At 47.3% G+C, this 12,432-nt stretch overlaps 1 protein-coding gene across 4 annotated transcripts in view; it reads right to left on the bottom strand.

Moving 5' to 3' along the window:
* The window catches only part of GARRE1 (granule associated Rac and RHOG effector 1), a 104,540-nt gene extending 92,592 nt beyond the window's left edge, over nt 1–11,948 (bottom strand). The window contains exon 1 of one of the 4 annotated variants that reach the window (XM_031004691.2): nt 11,710–11,948. The gene's annotated coding sequence lies outside the window, so the exon portion shown is untranslated. Of the gene's footprint in view, nt 1–697; nt 1,666–11,709 lie in introns of those variants that run through there. The other 3 variants (XM_055368919.2, XM_055368918.2, XM_055368917.2) reach the window with 3 other exon arrangements.
* Between the last annotated feature and the right edge of the window lie 484 nt (nt 11,949–12,432).

The following is a 12,432-nucleotide window of genomic DNA, read 5'->3' as shown; positions in this document are numbered from 1 at the left end:
CAGGTCAAACATTAAGAAATGAGAAAATTCTAGGTGATTCCTCACCATCCACTCGCTAGGCAGGGAAGACAGCCCCAGAGAGCAGGCCCGCAGTGGTTCACCTCCAGGCTGGCTTCTGGCTCTGCCACTTATCTGCGCCATGAGCCTTCACATACTCAAACATTCACTAAGGTTCTCCTAAGTGCATAGCACTGCTCCAGGAACCCAGGATGCAGTGGTGAAGAGACAGACATAATGCTTGCTCTCAAGGAGCTTACCGTTAATAAGGGAAAAGGAGAAAATGCTCAGGCCCTTGCCTTTCAGGTAGATGCTCCAATACAAAGAAACTTCATGGAAACCACGCACTTCCAAAATGCAGTAGTTACTGGTATGGGTATGGGAATCAGACTGATCTAGATGTGAATTCCTGCTCTTAGTAAATATCAGCTGAATAAATGGCACTTACTAACTTTGAGCAAGTCGCCTAACTCTTGTGCCTCAGTACTGCTGAGGATTAAATCCATAAAGCACAGCCTCTGCCATACCCTCAGTCTCCGTAAATGAAAGCTACTGCTCTGCAAGAGGGTGTGGATTAGTAAGAAGATAGCATTTCATCTTCCACTGCAATTCCTAATTCTTGTCTTCTACTAGTCGAAAACAAACTCCCTCGAACCCCCAAAATCTATAAGTTAAAACAACTTTCAGAAATAAAACTTACCTTCCTGCAGCTCTGGGCCCAACTCCCAAGTCCAGGCAACAAACTAAAAGAAGTAATGCCCTATGCGCTGGAGGGGAAAGAGGTCATGGCTCCTCCCATTTCCGTGCCCACCACTCCCTCCTCTTTCAACCCCAAGCCAGCGGCAAGAACAGAAGGGACACAGTTGAGGAGGGGCATCACCTCGAATTACAAAGTACATTACAAAGTGACTCAAGCACAAGGATGTAGCGCATTCTCTCCCACCTTGACACCCAGGAGCAGCACAGGTCCTTGTGGCTGGTGAGAGGAACCACTTCCGCTTCTTCCTGCCTAGGTCACCAGAGCCTGCGGCACCCAAGTCTGGGAGCCAAGCCAGCTTTCCCCAACCTCTGTTCCCATGCACATACATCCACCTCGGGGACCGGGGGTGGGGTGAGGGAAGACGCAAGTTATTTCCAGGTTTCCTGGCCATAATTAGCATCTCACTAGTACTTAATCCCAAAATCATTTTTAGTAAGAAAATCAGATTTTTTTCAGGTAATATCTTGCTCTAATTCCACTTTCAAAAATCCTCCCATTATGATTCTTTGCCACTGTCAATTTGAAAACACACTTAACTGACAGTGGCCCAGACACAAGGAACATAATCAAAATGACTTAAAAAAAAGAAAGAAAATCAATATTCTATCTAGGCACGAATCCTAGAACAGACTCACAGTTAATGTAGAGGCCTGCGTCAAGAACACTCACTGGCAACACTGGTTATTCCCACGTGCCCTGCATTACGAGGATTGTTAAATACATCACACAGAACACCTCACAGCCATTCCAAACATCAAGGCAGAGCAACCACACTTCACTGAGTCAAAGATGTCACCATTTACAAATCACATCATTGTCTCATATACGCCAAGAAAAACTCTGCCATATAACAATGACATGCCAGCCGGGCGTGGTGGCTCACACCTATAATCCCAGCACTTTGGGAGGCCGAGGCGGGCGGATCACAAGGTCAGGAGATCAAGACCATCCTGGCTAACACAGTGAAACCCCATCTCTACTAAAAATACAAAAAAATTAGCCGGGCATGGTGGCGGGCACCTGTAGTCCCAGCTACTCGGGAGGCTGAGGCAGGAGAATGGCGTGAACCGGGGAGGCAGAGCTTGCAGTGAGCTGAGATCATGCCACTGCACTCCAGCCTGGGCAACAGAGCAAGACTCCGTCCCCCCCTCCAAAAAAAAAAAAAAAAAAAGACATGTCATCACGTGACATGTCCAAATTTCAGGCCTCCTCAAAGCTCTTGTCCTGTTTCTGACTCCTCTGCCTGCCTCAGGCTGGCTGGGACACACAACATGGAAAAAGTCCCTTTGTGTTATTTTCCCTCTAGAAATTACCCATATTTAACATCCATCATTTTGATGAAACCATCTTGGGCCACCTCAGTTCCCAAGGAGCCTTTCTGACTCCTGCAGCCTCCGCTGTCTCTGTCATTAGCTGCATGCTCTCCCTTTCCAAATGAACTGGGAGCATCAGAGACAGAGGCTGGACACATCTTTACACTTACGGTCATGCATAGCACAGGGACAGAGCAACAGAGACGACGACAAACACATACCTCCTGGGAACTGTTCCAAGGACTTTACAAATATTAACTCAGTAATGCCTCACTACAACCCCAGGAGGCAGGTATTACTACCTCCCCATTTTCAGAGGAGGTAAACTGAGGTCAAGGCAGGGGCAGGCCTTGAACCCAAGCCGTCTTGCACAGTCCTCACTCTTAACCTCCATGCTACATTCACTCTACACAACAGCCATGTCCATCATAGACATTTATTTTAAAAGTTATTGTTAAAATGAAAACATAGACCGGGTGCGGTGACTCGCGCCTGTAATCCCAGCACTTTGGGAGGCCGAGGTGGATGGATCACTTGAGGTCAGGAGTTCGAGACCAACCTGGCCAACATGGCCAACATGGTGAAACCCTGTCTCTATTAAAAATACAAAAATTAGCCAGACGTAGTGGCGGGCGCCTGTAATCCCAGCTACTCAGGAGGCTGAGGCAGGAGAATCGCTTGAACCCAGGAGGCGGAGGTTGCAGTGAGCCAAGATTGCACCACTTCACTCCAGCCTAGGCAACAGAGCAAGACTCTGTCTCAAAAAAAAAAAAAAAAAGAAACGAAAAAAAAAGAAAATACATATACACAGGGAAAAAAATTCACACCATACAAAATGGTATGCAAAGAAAAAGCTAACTCAGCCTAACAGCCTGGTTTTCTGGGGTCTCATCCCAAAAACAACCACTGTTTCTTTTCTATCATTCCAGAAATTATTTCTGCACTTATAAACCTATTTCATGTATATCTATCTATCTATCTCTCTATCAAGAGAGGGAGACATTATTTATTTTATTTTTATTTATTTATTTTTTGAGATGGAATCTTGCTCTGTCACCCAGGCTGGAGTGCAGTGGCACGATCTTGGCTCACTGCAACCTCCACCTCCCAAGTTCAAGCAATTCTCCTGCCGCAGCCTCCTGGACAGCTGGGATTACAGGCACCCGCCACCATGCCCAGTTAATTTTTGTATTTTTAGTAGAGGTGGGGTTTCACCATGTTGTCAGGCTGGTCTCAAACTCTGGACCTCAGGTGATCCGCCCGCCTCAGCCTCTCAAAGTGCTGGGATTACAGGCGTGAGCCACCATGCCTGGCCTATATATATTTTTTTAAACAAATGAGCTCATATTACTTCAAAAGTGGAGAAACTTTTTTAAATTAGAAAAACACAAATGGGCAAACATACATTGTTCTGTACCTTGCTTCTTCCACTGATTTCTCTGAGCTTGATCCACAACTGCACCTGTCCTGTTTTTATAAAATTCTAAGATATAAATATTTTTACATTTTAACTTCGTGGTTTTTCATGAAGTCAGAGGATCTTAGTGTGCTTGGACTTCATCAGGAAACAGGATCACAAAAAGCTTTTAAACATATATAAGACACTGGGAGTTATCTTGGCAGCCATGTGCAGGCTGAATCAAGAAGCAGAGGCCAGGCGAGGTGACTCACGCCTACAATCCCAGCACCTTGGGAGGCCAAGGCAAGCGGATCACCTGAGGTTAGGAGTTCGAGACCAGCCTAGCCAATATGGTGAAACTCCATCTCTACTAAAAATACAAAAATTAGCTGGGCGTGGTGACACATGCCTGTAATCCCAGCTACTTGGGAGGCCGAGGCAGGAGAATTGCTTCGACCCAGGAGGTGGAAGTTGCAATGAGCTGAGATCGCACCACTGCATTCCAGCCTGGGTGAGAGAGAGACTCCGCCTCAAAAAAAAAAAAAAAAAAAAAAAGCAGCAGCTGGGCATGGTGGTTCACTCCTGTAATCCCAGCACTTTGGGAGACCAAGGTGGGCGGATCACAAGGTAAGGAGTTCAAGACCAGCCTGGCCAATATGGTGAAACCCCGTCTCTATTAAAAATACAAAAATTAGCCAGGCATGGTGGCACTCACCTGTAGTCCTAGCTACTCGGGGGGCTGAGGCAAAAGAATCGCTTGAACCCAGGGAGGCAGAGGTTGCAGTAAGCCGAGATCCTGCCACTGCATTCCAGCCAGGGTGACAGAGCAAGATTCCATTTCAAAAAAAAAAAGGCAGGGAGACCTACCAGGTGACATGTGACATGATGCCACACGTACCAGAGGTAAGTACCTACATCAAAGGGTTATTGTGAGGATTAAACAATGCAATGTAGACAAAGCTCTCAGCATCAAACCTGGTTAGCGCAGTGAGTCGAAGGACTCAGCACAGGACCTGAAGTGCTGTTAGTGCCCAGTTAGACATTGTTATTAGTTATTTCAAGGACTGCTCCCACTTTCCAATGTCATTTCCCTCTACTCCTTATTCATACCTGTCCAGACTCTACCCTCAATCTCCTGCAGCTCAAATACCTCATGCTTGCTCTCACCTCCCCACCTTTGGACGTGTCATGCCCCTGCCCAAGAGTCCTCCCCTCTTGCTGTGGCACTGGACTTACTTTTTCCCACAGTACTCAGCTCAAGAACAGCCTTTCCCAGAAGTCTCCCCTGAGAACTGCAGGCTGGATTCCCTGGATGAGCAGTTTAGGAAGAGCTTATCTGTCATTACTTCCCAGTGTCTGTTTATCAGCTTATTCAATGCACCCAGAAGCAAGTAGTTCCATGGGGATTGAGTATTTAGGCTATCTAAGCTCAAAGAAAACTGATGTATGAACCAGAGGCCAGTTACTATTTTATGAATACCAACAAGAGCTAATACTGTCATTGAATACTTATCACAGGTGCCGGGTAGCACGCTCAGAGCCCTCACTGCAACACTAAGAGAAAGGTGCTACTATTATCCCCATTCTACAAATCAGAAAACTGAAAGATTAGCCAGCATCCCAAGACCAGGATCTGATCCAAGCAGCTTGGATGCAGAGCCCTCAACCACTCACATTTTCTCCTTACCAAGAAATCTCCAGGTGCAGCTATCTTCTACTCAGATGGTACTGGGAGGACAGACGCTAAGCAAGGGAGAGACCCTTGCAGCCAGAGGCAACAACAGGGACACGCCCATCTGTGTGTTAGTGCAGATGGCTTTGTGGAGGGAACGCTGCACTGCTCCTCTGGTCAGGCCCCCAGAGAGTGCTACACACACACCACCTAATTCCTCTCTTGGACCCGCCACCCCAATTTCCAGACACTGTCCCAATCCTCTCCCAGAAACACAAGTATTTCTTCTGAGGATACAAAATTAAGTTTAAGCTTTCCGGCTACAAACACATTCCATGCATGCCTTCCTGGGGTTATAGCTGGGTCAGTTTGGTTGAATTTAAAGTTTTCCCTGAGATTCTTCAAACTACATTTACGAAATATCTTTTGACTTATATCTTTTCTATAGATAGCTAATGTGTATAACATTTTTTCTGATTTCATTCTCAGATGATCATTCATTCCTTCAACAAATACTTCATTAATGCTAAACGACGAGTTAATGGGTGCAGCACACCAGCATGGCACATGTATACATATGTAACTAACCTGCACATTGTGCACATGTACCCTAAAACTTAAAGTATAATAATAATAAAATAAAAATAAAAAAAGATATTACCAAATCCTTGTCATAGAAAAGGTGATCAAGAAGTATATAGCCAAAATTATCAGGAAAAGATATTATAGGCTTATCTTGGAGATATTGCAGGTGTCATTCCAGATCATTTCAAGAAAGCGAATATTGCAATGAAGCAAGTCACATGATGTTTTTTATTTTCCTGTACATACAAAAGTTATGTTTACACTATACTGTAGTCTGTTAAGTATGCAATCGCATTATGTCACAAAAACAATGCACATACCTTAATTTAAAAATACTTCATTACTAAAAAATGCTAATGATCATCTGCATCTTCAGCAAGTGGTAAACTTTTTGTTGGCAGAGGGTCTCGCCGTGATGTTGATGGCTGCTAATTGATCAGAGTGGTGGGTGCTAAAGGTTGGGGTGGCTGTGGCAATTTCTTAAAATAAGGTTTATTAGTCTGTTCTCACTCTACTATGGGGAAATGCCCAAGACTAGGTAATTTATAAAGGAAAGAGGCTTAATTGATTCACAGTTCCCCAGGGCTGGGAGGCCTCAGAAAACATATTCATGGCAGAAGGGGAAGCAAACACGTCCTTCTTCACATGGCAGCAGCAAGAAGAATGAGACCCAAGTGAAGGGGGAAGCCCCTTATAAAGCCATCAGATCTTGTGAGAAGTTACTCACTATCACAAGCATAGCATGCGGGAAACTGCTCATATGATTAAATTACCTCCCATTAGGTCCTTCCCACCACATGTGGGGATTATGGGAACTACAATTCAAGATGAGATTTCGGTGAGGACACAGCCTAACCATATCATTCTGCCCCTGGCTCCTCATGTCCCCTCATTAAACTGAATGAAATACAAAACAAACAAACAAAAAAACTTCATCATTTCCACGCACTGTGTTCTAGGCCCTGGAGATCAAAGCAGTAAACAAGACACGCAAGATCTCTGAAACCTGGGAGAGGTTACTTGGTGACTCCCCTTCTGGGCACTTATAATACTTTATGACAATTACTTATTTGGCATTCTTCCCAGGATGTGCTGTCCAGCTCTGTATTCTGATCTTCCAGTAAAGTAACTGGGCTGTACTGTAGGTACTCCATAAATGTGAGCTAACTCAATTCTTGAGTAAATTCACTGGGTCTCCTCTTTCACATCCAGAGTAGGACCACGTTAAGCCTGAAATCCCTTAAGAAAAGGTACAAAGTCTAAATCGAGGTGTAGGGATAGAAAGCAAATGGCAAATACAATCCATATCAAGAAGGAAGATGTGATTCACCAGCTGGTAAGAACCTTAAGAGTCAGGAAGGACAGGACACCTTGATAAGTGATATTTATTTATTTATTTATCTACTTATTTATTTTGAGACAGGGTCTCGCTCTGTTGCTTGGGCTGGAGTGCAGTGGCACAATCACAGTTCACTGAATCCTTAACCTCCTAGGCTCAAGCAATCCTCCGGCCTCAGCCTCCCAAGTAGCTGGAATTATAGGCATGGACCACCACACCTAGATAATTTTGGAGTCTCACTATGTTGCCTAGGCTGATCTCAAGCAATCCTCCCCCCTTGGCCTCCCAAAGTTCTGGGATCACAGGCATGAGCCCCTGTGCCAGACCTAAAATTCATTTTTTTAAGAGACAGAGGTCTCACTATGTTGCCCAGGCTGGTCTCCAACTCCTGAGAGCACGTAATCTTCTCACCTTGTCCTCGCAAAGAAGTGATATTTTCTTTTCTTTTTTTTTTGAGACGGAGTCTTACTCTGTCGCCCAGGCTGGAGTGCAGTGGCACGATCTCGGCTCACTGCAAGCTCCGCCTCCCAGGTTCACGCCATTCTCCTACCTCAGCCGCCTGAGTAGCTGGGACTACAGGCGCCCATCGCCATGTCCGGCTAACTCTTTTATATATTTTTTAGTAGAGATGGGGTTTCACCGTGTTAGCCAAGATGGTCTCGGTCTCCTGACCTCGTGATCCGCTCACCTCGGCCTCCCAAAGTGCTGGGATTACAGGCGTGAGCCACTGCGCCCGGCCAGAAGTGATATTTTCTTCACCTGGAGAAAGCATGGCCTCAGGCACATGTCCAGGGGTTACTGAACAGGAGAAAAAGAATTGACCTGCAGAAAACTCTGAGTCGGGGGTCACTAAGTGGTGGCAGAGGTAAGGAAATGAGGTGGTTCTCTACCCAGGACTCATATACTGGATAAGTGGGAAGGAACATGTTTTGGAGCGGGGGTAAGACGTACAAAGCTAGGCTTCAGAAAATGCCCCAAGGTGGATGTATGAAGAGAAGCAGTAAAGACAAATGAGAAAGTGCAGTCACAGATTTCAGGAAATGACCACACTAGTTCCAAGTCAAGAAGGCCAATCAAGGCTGGGCGTGGTGTCTCACGCCTGTAATCCCAGCACTTTGGGAGGCCGAGGCGGGTGGATCATTTGAGGTCAGGAGTTCAAGACCAGCCTGGCCAACACGGTGAAACCCCATCTCTATTAAAAATACAAAAATTAGCTGGGGGTGGTGGCGCAGACCTGTAATCCCAGCTACTCGGGAGGCTGAGGCAGGAGACTCGTTTGAACCCTGGAGCCAGAGGTTGCAGTGAGCTGAGATCGAGCCACTGCACTCCAGCCTGGGCAACAGAGCAAGACTCTGTCTCAAAAAAAAAAAAAGAAAAAGAAAAAAGAAGGCCAATCAATGGGAGATTCACGAGAGCAAGAAAGAATAGCTCACCATGCCAAATACCTGAGATCAAAGTCAAGGAAAATAATTAAGCAATGGCCACTGCATGCATCAGTTAGGGGACCCTCAAGAGGGCAGTTTCAGTAGAGTTAAAGACATCTGAAGCACAAGCACAACCTGTTGCTGTTTTTCCTTAATCCAAACACAACATTCAGGCTCTCTGTGAACTCACACTTCAGAGAAAACGGCAACCTGCTTTTCAATAACTCCAAAACAAATCAATTCCTTATCTAAACCAACATTTTTTTGCCTACCTAGGAAGATCATCATTTTTCACTAAGGACAAAGTTACAGGAGGAAAAAAGAGAGAGTGATTAGCCAGGTGTGGTGGCTCACAACTGTGGTCCCAGCTCCTAGGGAGGCTGAGGCAGAAGAATTGCTTGAACCTGGGAGGTGGAGGTTGCAGTAAGCCAAGATTGCGCCACTGCACTCCAGCCTCGGGGACAGAGGGAGACTCTGACTCAAAAAAAAAAGAGAGTGGACACCCAACCCATGTGATATCCCAGCCTGCTAGCTTTCAGAAACAATTATTTCCTATAGACTTGGAAGACCCACTTGACACATGGATCCTGATGTATTAGGCTATAGGTTTTCAACAGAATAAACATTTACTAAAATTTTCACAGAATCATGTGCAATTTGCTTAAAAAAAAAAAAGGATGCTTAAAACATGGTCTTCCAAAAATCTGGAGATAATTTTAGATTGAAAAATCTAGGCTTGCCAAGGGAATCTGAGAACTTTTCTATCTTGGTCTCCAATGCTAACCTACGTATTTGTGTGCAAAAATAGAGGAAGATTAGAATCTCAAATGCCAGACTGAAAAGTTGCCACAACAAACCTGAACTCTTCATATGGAGTTTGTTATCTTGTCAGCAAGAAAGCGAATGAAACGGCAATAAACTAAACTTTTTGCTTTAAAAAGAAAAAAAAATCTCAAACATGAAATATTCCCTGTACTTGTATTGGAAAATGATTTCTTTTTAAAACAAAATATTGTGAAGATATTGTGAAAAGAAAATACTGTGATTTTTAAAGAAACTTGAAAACATCTAAGCACACACAAAATGTAAATATGAACTTTGTAAGTAGCCCTTACAAACATACACTTAGAACTTTTAGTCTAAAATATGATAAAATGATAAAGCTTACATATTATTCAATAAATCTGGAACTGACTAGCCATTTACAAAATATTTCATATTTTAAACCAAGAATGAATTTTAGGTAGACTAAAGGCAAAAAAATAAAACCATGAAATGATGAGGCGCAAACATGAATTTCTTTTTTTTTTTTTTTTTGAGATGGAGTCTCACTCTGTTGCCCAGGCTGGAGCGCAGTGGCATGACCTCGGCCCACTGCAACCTTCGCCTCCAGGGCTCAAGAGATTTTCCTGCCTCAGCCTCCCAAGTAGCTGGGACTACAGGAGCGCGCCACCATGCTTGGCTAATGTGTTTTTTTGTATTTTTTTAGTTGAATCCGGGTTTCACCACGTTGGCCAGGCTGGTCTAGAACTCCTGACCTCAAGTGATCCGCCCGCCTCGGCCTCCCAAAGTGCTGGGATTACAGGCATGAGCCATCGCGCCAGGCTGGAATTTTTTTTTATGACAAAGAGACAGAAAAATTGTCCAAATATGTCAAAGGAAAAAAAATACTATGTATTCTTAAAAATTGAACGTTACGGCCGGACACGGTGGCTCACGCCTATAATCCCAGCACTTTGGAACGCCGAGCCAGGCGAATCACCTGAGGTCAGGAGTTCGAGACCAACCTGGTCAACTGGGCGAAACCCTGTCTCTACTAAAAATACAAAAATTAGCCGGGCGTGGTGGGTGCCTGTAATCTCAGCTACTCGGGAGACTAAAGCAGGAGAATCGCTCGAACCCGGGAGGCTAAGGTTGCAGTTAATCTAGATCCCATCACTGCACTCCAGACTGGGTGACAGAGCGAGACTGTCTCAAAAAAAAAACAAAGTTACCTTTGACCCCATTTGTAAATTTATTCTAAGATAATAATCAGACCAGGTGTAATATCTCACACTTGTAATCCCAACACTTTGGAAGGCGAAGGCGCGAGGGTCGCTTGAGGCCAGAAGTTTTGAGACCAGCCTGGGCAACAGTCTCTTATTAAAGAAAAAAAAAAAAAGACCATATCAAACAAATCCTTCCGGCAGAATTGTTTATCTTGTGACAAATTGGAAACTATCTCAATGCTCATCGGTGGTTAAATCACATACTGTAAAGTCCATAAAAACAACAATACCTATCTGTATTTATTGATTATCACCAAAATGTTAGCAGTGGTTGTCACTGAATGGTAGACTGGCAGATGACTGTCATTTTCTACCTTAAGACTTTTTGTGTCGTCTTGACTGTTTTGCCAGGAAAGGAGAATTAACTGCTTTTATAATGGGGATGAGGGACCAGAACAAGGTATTTTCAAACTGGAGGCCCCCAAAGCTGAGTCTCTGGAAAATTTCTAAAAAGTCTAAACAAAATTCTTATCATGCCAACCAGGCACGCTTCTTTCCTCGCACCGAGCGGCGCAGGAAGACACACCCCTGACTCTGCGCTCGTCCCTCGGGCTCGGGTCCTCCACGCTCAGCCCCGGCCCTCCCGGTCCCCGCGGACCCTCCCTCCGGCCCAATGCGCCAGCTGGCTCCGCAGGGCCGGAAAAGCGCGTTCCTCGGCAGCCTGGCGCCGCCGGGAAGGTGCGCGCAGCCCGCCCGGCAGCCCCGGGGTGGCGTGAGGGCCGCCTCCCCGGCCAGCCCCAGCGGACCCCTGCCGCCAGCAGGCCGCCCTCCCTCCGCGGGCTTCCGGGAGCGGGTCCTGTCGCCAGCGCGACCTCCCGGGCCCCGGCGAACCGAGGGAGCGTCCCCTTTCCCCGCCTGACGGGCGCCGACCCGCCCCTGCGGTGCCGCGGCCGCCGAGTCTCCGACGCGCCCCCAGGTCCCGGGTTCGCGCCAGGAGGCCCCTCCGGGCTTCCGTCGGCCCGGCCAGCGCCCGCAAAGCCCGGCGTCCTCCACAGCGGGCGGGCAAGGGGCGGGAGCCCACGGCCCCTCGCCCTGCGGCCCCGAGCGGAGCGGCGCCCCGCGGGCCCGTCTCGCCGTCTGCCCTGGCTGCGACCCGCGGCCCCGCTGCCCACCGCCCACCGCCCGACCCCGCCCGCCAGCCCCCGCCTGCGCCCGCCGCGCCCGCTCCTCACCTGCGACGCGCCCCGGCCCCCAGCGCACCGCCTTGGACCGGCTGTGTACACCGGAAGTGACGTCTCCGGTCCGGTCCCGCCCCCGCCTCGGGCGGACGCGGGGAGGCTGCGGATCCCGCGCCTAGAGCGGACTCTCCCCTCGCATTAGAGGGGAGGGGGCGCCCCGGAGCCTCCTCTCCTGGGACCCTGGGCCCCCAAGCGGGACGGCCGGGGCGGAGGTTGAGGACTGGCGGCCAGAGCCGGAGTTCCACCGAGATCCCCCACCATGGCTTGGCCCCCGGGAGGGAGGGGTCGGCTGCGTCCTCCTGGATTTATTACTGAAATTGACTGAAATCGATTACTGGCGTATGGAGTGTTTCCTAGATGCCAGGCCCCGACGGGCACTGCAGGAACGGGTAGTGCTCTCTCCCTCATAAGTTTATTCCTTAGTGGTAAATACACAATACCATTGTCACATATCCGGGTGATAATATAGTACCAATGGTGACAAGTGGTAGGAGGGGAAAGAGTAAGAGGGAGGGAGAGAGTACCCTGACCTAGTAGAGGAGAGTGATCCGGAATTCCCCCAGGGAAAGAGCAGGAGCTGAGGTCCTAAGGGGTAGAAGGGAGAAAAAAAAAAACAAAAACGAGAAGGGAGGAGAACACGTTACGCAGAAGAAGCAGCAAGTGTCTTCCAGTTCTGTGGGTTTTGTTTGTTTGAGACGGAGTCTTGCTCTATCGCCC

This window comes from Gorilla gorilla, chromosome 20, assembly GCF_029281585.2.
Source record: "Gorilla gorilla gorilla isolate KB3781 chromosome 20, NHGRI_mGorGor1-v2.1_pri, whole genome shotgun sequence".
Taxonomy (NCBI): domain Eukaryota; kingdom Metazoa; phylum Chordata; class Mammalia; order Primates; family Hominidae; genus Gorilla; species Gorilla gorilla.
This window is presented reverse-complemented; position numbering and strand designations above follow the sequence as displayed.